Source organism: Salvelinus fontinalis, chromosome 11 (genome assembly GCF_029448725.1).
Source record: "Salvelinus fontinalis isolate EN_2023a chromosome 11, ASM2944872v1, whole genome shotgun sequence".
NCBI lineage: Eukaryota > Metazoa > Chordata > Actinopteri > Salmoniformes > Salmonidae > Salvelinus > Salvelinus fontinalis.
In genome coordinates, this window is record NC_074675.1 from 22,873,235 (window position 1) to 22,879,737 (window position 6,503).

At 42.8% G+C, this 6,503-nt stretch overlaps 1 pseudogene; it reads right to left on the minus strand.

The window, feature by feature from the left end:
- Positions 1-391: 391 nt before the first annotated feature.
- On the minus strand, positions 392-1,008 carry LOC129866075 (glyoxalase domain-containing protein 4-like; annotated as a pseudogene).
- Positions 1,009-6,503: the final 5,495 nt, after the last annotated feature.

Below are 6,503 nucleotides of genomic sequence, written 5' to 3' on the forward strand. Positions count from 1 at the left end.
CTGGGTAACCCGGTATTTCCCAACCAAACCGGATGTGTCATTCTAAAGCATATGCCTGGATTTGATAAGAGCTTTGATCGACGTGAAAATTCAAGTCTGAGCCTGATGAGCCATACATTTTATAATCCCTACATTAAATACTTTTGTTTTTTAAAACATAGCCGATGATAGCCGTCTCCACACATCAGTTAGTGCCTGTGGCATTTTCCTGTAAAGATTAGAAAGAAATTTGTAAAAAAAAAACAAATACAATTCCATGTACAGATAAATAGTTAAGCAGTTAGATTAAACAACTCCTTTGTAAGATCAGGATCAGCCCAGATGACCACTTCTACTGTAACCTTCCCAGGGGAGGTCTAGGCTAATTCATCTTTTTGGTTTCCTTTTGTCATCAGGAGAATGCTATACGTCCAAAGGCTGTCCCATGATCTACTGTCCCAACAATGTTCTGAAGCTCTAGTTTACACTGAGTGTATGCGAATCCCGTCAGCACAGTAGTATTCTCTTCATGTCTCTCTTTCTCCTTCATCCCCAGAAGGGAGGACCAGTAGTTTATTGATTCCGGCATGTCAGACCCTGTCAGACACACCTTCTGTACAGGATCATTGGGATGCTGTTCTTTGTCCACCAGGTAGAAGCGATAACCTCCTGGTGCCTCAGCCAGATAGAGGGCCTTTCCAACCTCAGTGAGGGTCCAACAAAGCTACTTAGCATTGCTGACAGCCTGGCTAGACTGTAGAGTCAGACCCAGGAAGTAGTTGCCTAGGCAATATTCTCCCACTCCATAATCGTAGATCAGTTCAGCCACAAAGTTACCATCCTCTGGCCCAAAGCTGACCATTGTCTTGCTCCAGTTTTCATCATAAGGGCCATTACATGTTGCTTACATCCCTCTTCAAACTCTTTGTGACACAAAATCTTCATGCCGAGAACATCTCGGTAAAAGGTGGCTGTTTTGCTTCTGTCACTCACTTTGAAAACGAACTGCAAGGCTCACCTCAAAGCCATGATAACCCAAGTGAGTTTGTTCTGTACTATACGATTATATATCACGCTCAGTTTGTCTACGTTGATTGAGGATCCTTGCAAATGATTGCCATATAGAAAAGAGAAAGGAAACTTGTCTAAAATCACAGAGAACCCAGACAGAGGGAAAATACTCTATGAGGCATGATCATCATATTGTTTTCATTTTCTCTTAACCGTACCACGTTTCTCACTACCTTTTGCTGCCGTGACAGCAGTAAAAAATGTCCTCAAGCGGAAACGCTTCTTCACACTCAACTGATCTAACCCCACCGTCTTCTATAACCCCACAGCTGACCTCACAAACGTATCAACATTAAAAAAAATCTGCCAATTTGACACATTTCCCAAAAGTCTGATCCAGGAACCAGTTTACCTCCTCTAGATTGTAAATTGAGTCGTCACCAGATGATACCATATCAACAGAGACGTCCATATCCTTCTACTGATCCTCCTCAACTGAGGCCACAGACCCCTGACTCCCCTCTGCCACATCACTCTCAAAACTCCCCACTTGCAAAACTCCCCACTCGTACCGGGCATCTCCTCTCCAGTCTGGGGAATTGGCTCCCCAGATCCATTCTTACCTCCTACAACAATATTTTTCTGCTGCACATCAGACGCTATATTTCCCTCTGGTACAAGCTGCAACTCCGTACCCTCAACACAGACAGCTTGTTACTCAGCAACAGGTGCTTGTGGCCGCTCTACCACTGTCGACCCACCTCTTCCTACGTCAGTGGGCCCAGGCGTTACGAGGACCACCTGCGCCCCTTCCTCCGCCGCCTTCCTTTTCTCGTTCAAATATTTTTTATTGAACACACACAGGAATGGTGTATAGGTATGAAAGGCAGGTATACAATTTTTAACTAAACATAAAAGAGCAGACAGAAATAAAAAGATCCAGAGTTCTGGGTACAAAACAATTATTACAAAACAAGACATACAAAACAAGGACAGGTAGAAAGAAAGAGGGTGGGTGTCACCCCCCCCCTTATTCCCCCCCTTTATCCCTCCCCCCCTTTATCCCTTCCCCTTATACCCCTCCCCGCTGCTCGGGTGGCGGTGCCAGCACGTGCTGCCCAGAGGTGGATTAAAATATTACAATGGAGAGTGCGTTAAAAAGTACAAATTCACAGCGCCGAATGGTCCAAGTAAGAGAGGAAAGGCTGCCAGATCTGATCAAATGTTAATAATTTATTGTTCAGAATATATCTAATCCTTTCTAAGTGTACAGTGTTTGCCAATTCGCTGAGCCAAAATTTGGTAGTGGGCGCTTCCCTCTTTTTCCAGAACAACAAGATTCGTTTTTTTGCCGAAATGAGACTGTAAGAGATGAGTTGTTTTTGGGGGTTGGTTAGTCCGATTAGGGAATCAGACACTCCCAGGATTATCAGAAGCGGGTCTGGGTCAATTGAAGTCTCCAGAACTTCAGAGAGGATCCTAAAAATTCCACACCAGTAACCATGCAAGCTAGAGCATAGGGCAAAGCAGTGGAGAAGTGTACCCTGTGCAGCCTGACATTTATCACACAAAGGGGATGTATCAGGAAATATCCTATGCAGTTTGGTTTTGGAATAGTGTAATCTGTGTAATACCTTGAATTGTATGAGCCGATGTCTGGAGTTAATGGAGCAGGTGTGGATATACTCCAAGCTATCTTCCCAGTCTGCCATCGAAATGTCAGTCCCTAGTTCTTCCTCCCATTTTGCCTTAATGGCCTCTGTAGAGGGTGTGCTAACCGATTGAAAAGAGTCATATAAACGAGATATCAGTTTGTCTGAGGTGGGGGATGTTTTTATGCATCCGTCAAACATGGAAGGCTTAGCGTTCCCAAATGTTGGGAGGTGTTTCCTAACATAGTCTCTGATTTGTAGGTATCTGAAAAAGTAATTTCTGGGAAGATTATAAGTTTCCCTCAGCAACTCAAAGGAAGCAAAGGTCCCTTCTATATATAAATCCCCTATGGTACTTATCCCCAACTCTCCCCATTGCTCAAAGGTGTTATCAAGGTTGGAGGGGGCAAAGGAGGGGTTCCTGGCAACAGGGAGCATGAATGACATTGGTCTAAGCTCAAAGTGGGTTTTAATTTGCTTCCAGATTCGGACTGTGCTATGTATAATAGGATTGTTACGATAAAGTGACCTCTCCAGATTGACAGGCGACAAAATCACAGCACCAATAGAGAAGGGGTGACACTCCTCACGCTCCATACTAAACCAGGTGGGTGACGGACGTGCGTCATCCAGCAAAAACGTAACCGCACGGAGGTTAGCGGCCCAATAATAAAATATAAAATTTGGGAGAGACAATCCTCCTTCCATCTTGGATTTGCAGAGGTGTTTTTTACCTATCCTGTGTGTTTTATAATCCCAGATGAAAGGATTGATAATTGAGTCCAGTTGTTTATGAAAGGATTTAGGTATGAATACTGGGATGTTCTGGTATAGGTAGAGCAGTTGTGGGAGGAAGACCATTTTAATGGCATTAATTCTTCCGAGCAGAGAAATTGGGAGAGTTCTCCAAAATTGTATGTTTGTTTTTAGTTTTTGCATCAGCGAGGGGAAATTCTCTTTAAATAGTAAGGAATATTGTTTGGTAACTACAATTCCTAGATAGGTAAATTTTTCTGAAGATAACTTAAGTGGAAGATGTTCTAGCCAGGAGGTGTTTTGTAACCGTATGGGCATTAATTCACTCTTGTTCCAATTTATTCTGTATCCCGAGAAGGTACCAAACAAATTAATCACATCAAGAATAGCTGGAATACTAGCTTGGGGTTCTGTTACATAGAGGAGAATGTCATCTACGTATAGGGAAATCTTATTTAGAGTATCTTTAGTATTATAGCCGTGTATTGCTGCATCAGATCTAATCGTCTGAGCGAGAGGTTCAATGATTAGGGCGAAGAGCATAGGCGACAGCGCACAACCCTGCCTTGTCCCTCTGTAGAGGTTAAATCGGGGCGACAATGATTGGTTAGTGAGTATTCTCGCACAGGGGTTCCTATATAAAAGCTGGATCCAATTTATGAACCCATCTCCAATATTAAATTTCTGTAGGACTTTGAATAGATAGGACCACTCAACTTGGTCAAAAGCCTTCTCGGCGTCAAGAGATATAACGGCAAGGTCCATGTTTGGTAACCTCTGAGAATACATAATGTTGAAGAGGCGCCTGAGATTGAAGAATGAGTTTCTGTTCGGGATAAAGCCGGTCTGGTCCGAATGGACCAGTTTGCCAATTAAAGGGCTAAGCCTGTTAGCCAGGGTTTTTGCTAAAATCTTTTGGTCTGTATTGAGGAGGGATATTGGTCTGTACGACCCTACCTCTTCCGGATCTTTACCCTTCTTATGTATAACTGTAATGAATGCTTCATCCAAAGTAGATGGGAGAGCTCCATCCTCTCTGGACTGAACCAACATTTTGTGCAGGTAGGGAGAGAGCATGTTGCTGAACGTTTTATAGAATTCACCCGGGTATCCATCTGGGCCCGGGGTCTTGCCACTCTTTAGAGTTTTGATTGTTTCTCGAATTTCTTCAAGAGATATTTCCTTATTCAGGAAGTTAGAATCTTCCTGGTTCAGGGCAGGAAGATTACAGTCATCCAAAAAGTTTTGCATAATTAAGGGGTTAGAATCGGCTTTAGATGTATATAGAGTCTCATAAAACTGACGGAATCTGTCATTGATGTCTTTGGGGGAAGAGAGTAATTCCCCAGATGCAGACTTAACTTTGTGAATCATTCGGTCACTCACAATTTTTCGAAGTTGTCTGGCGAGTAATTTGTGTGGTTTGTCACCAAACTCAAAATATTTTTGCTTGGCGTAGAGAAAAGATTTAGCAATTTTAGCTGAGAGAGTCTGATTATATTCAAATTTTAAAGAGGTAATTTTTTTATGTTTATCCATAGATGGATGTCTAGCATTCTCCCTATCCAGTAAGTGAATTTGTCCCTCCAGTTCTACCAATTTTCCCTTGTTTTGCCTACTCCTGGCAGTCTGATAGGAGATGATACAGCCTCTCAAATAAGCCTTAAGTGTTTCCCACAGTAATGCTGGGGAAGTCTCTGTGTTGTCGTTGGTATCAAAGAAAAATGTTATTTGGTCTTTAAGATGTTCACAGAATGTTGGTTCTGTGAGGAGCTGAGGATTTAACCTCCAGACCCTCTCGTTTGGTACCATGTCACCCAATCTCAGGGAGAAGGTGAGTGGACTGTGGTCCGAGATTATAATATCATGATACTTCACATTACAGGTATAGGGGAGTAGTTTAGCATCAACCAAAAAGTAGTCAATTCGAGTATAAACATTGTGAACATGAGAGTGAAAGGAGTATTCCCTGCCCGTAGGGTTAGTGATCCTCCATATATCAAATAAGTTAGAATTCTTTATGTAGGTATTCAAGAATTCACTTGAATAGGAGGTGGGGGTTCGCCGGGTAGAGGATCTGTCCAAATATTGGTCTAGCACGCAGTTAAGGTCCCCTCCAATGATCAGGTTAGTATGGGAGATATCTGGAATCAGGGCAAGGACTCTTTTGAAAAAAGAGGGGTTATCAATGTTTGGCCCATAGATATTTAGTAGAGTTACAGAAGTAGAGTGGATCTCTCCTATTACAATCACATAACGACCCTCTTTATCCACAATAGTGGTTTTATGTAGAAAGGGAATTCCTTTCCGTACCAGAATCGCTGTGCCTCTCGTTTTGGCAGAGAAGTTAGAGTGATACACTTGCCCCACCCACCTACATTTAAGTCTGCTGTGAGCATTATTTTTCAGATGGGTTTCTTGCAAAAATATGATATCAGACGAGAGTGCTTTCAAGTGGGCTAGGACCTTGCCTCTCTTAATTGGTTCGTTTAAGCCCTTGACATTCCAGGAAGTGAATGTGAGCCCCGCCCCCCTCTCATTTGTAGTTCCTATGGTGGCCTGCATAACTTGTAACTCAATAAAAAGGTAAGAAAGCGCACCAAACCATCACGATCAGCATATGTAGCAGCTACACCCGAGCAGTATCCAACCAGCCCCTCCCCCCCCTGCAAGCCCCTTTACTTCCCACCCTGTTCCCCTACTTTCCCCACTATTTACCCCCCCGCCCAACCCACCTTTAACAGGCATACACAAATAGGAGAGAAAATAAAATAAAAATAAAAATAATAAACACATTGTCTGGCCGATGCCAAAAAAGCACGGCGCGACCTCGAACAAGAGGTGAAACAAAAATAAAATCCCAACTGTACGTTCACCTCTCACTATCCTAGAACTTCTACTAACATATGAACTGAGGAGGCTCCCGCGAATAAAGTGTCCAATTAGCATCTAATAAACCTAAAGAGAATAAGTTGCAACCTAAACATATTGCGCACTTAAGCGTCATCTTGGGTCTATCTATCCCTGAGATAAGCAAGATATAGCATCACAAGATTATTTTGCTAAGCACTGCCGGTCTAAACATGAACCATCAGCAACCAACTT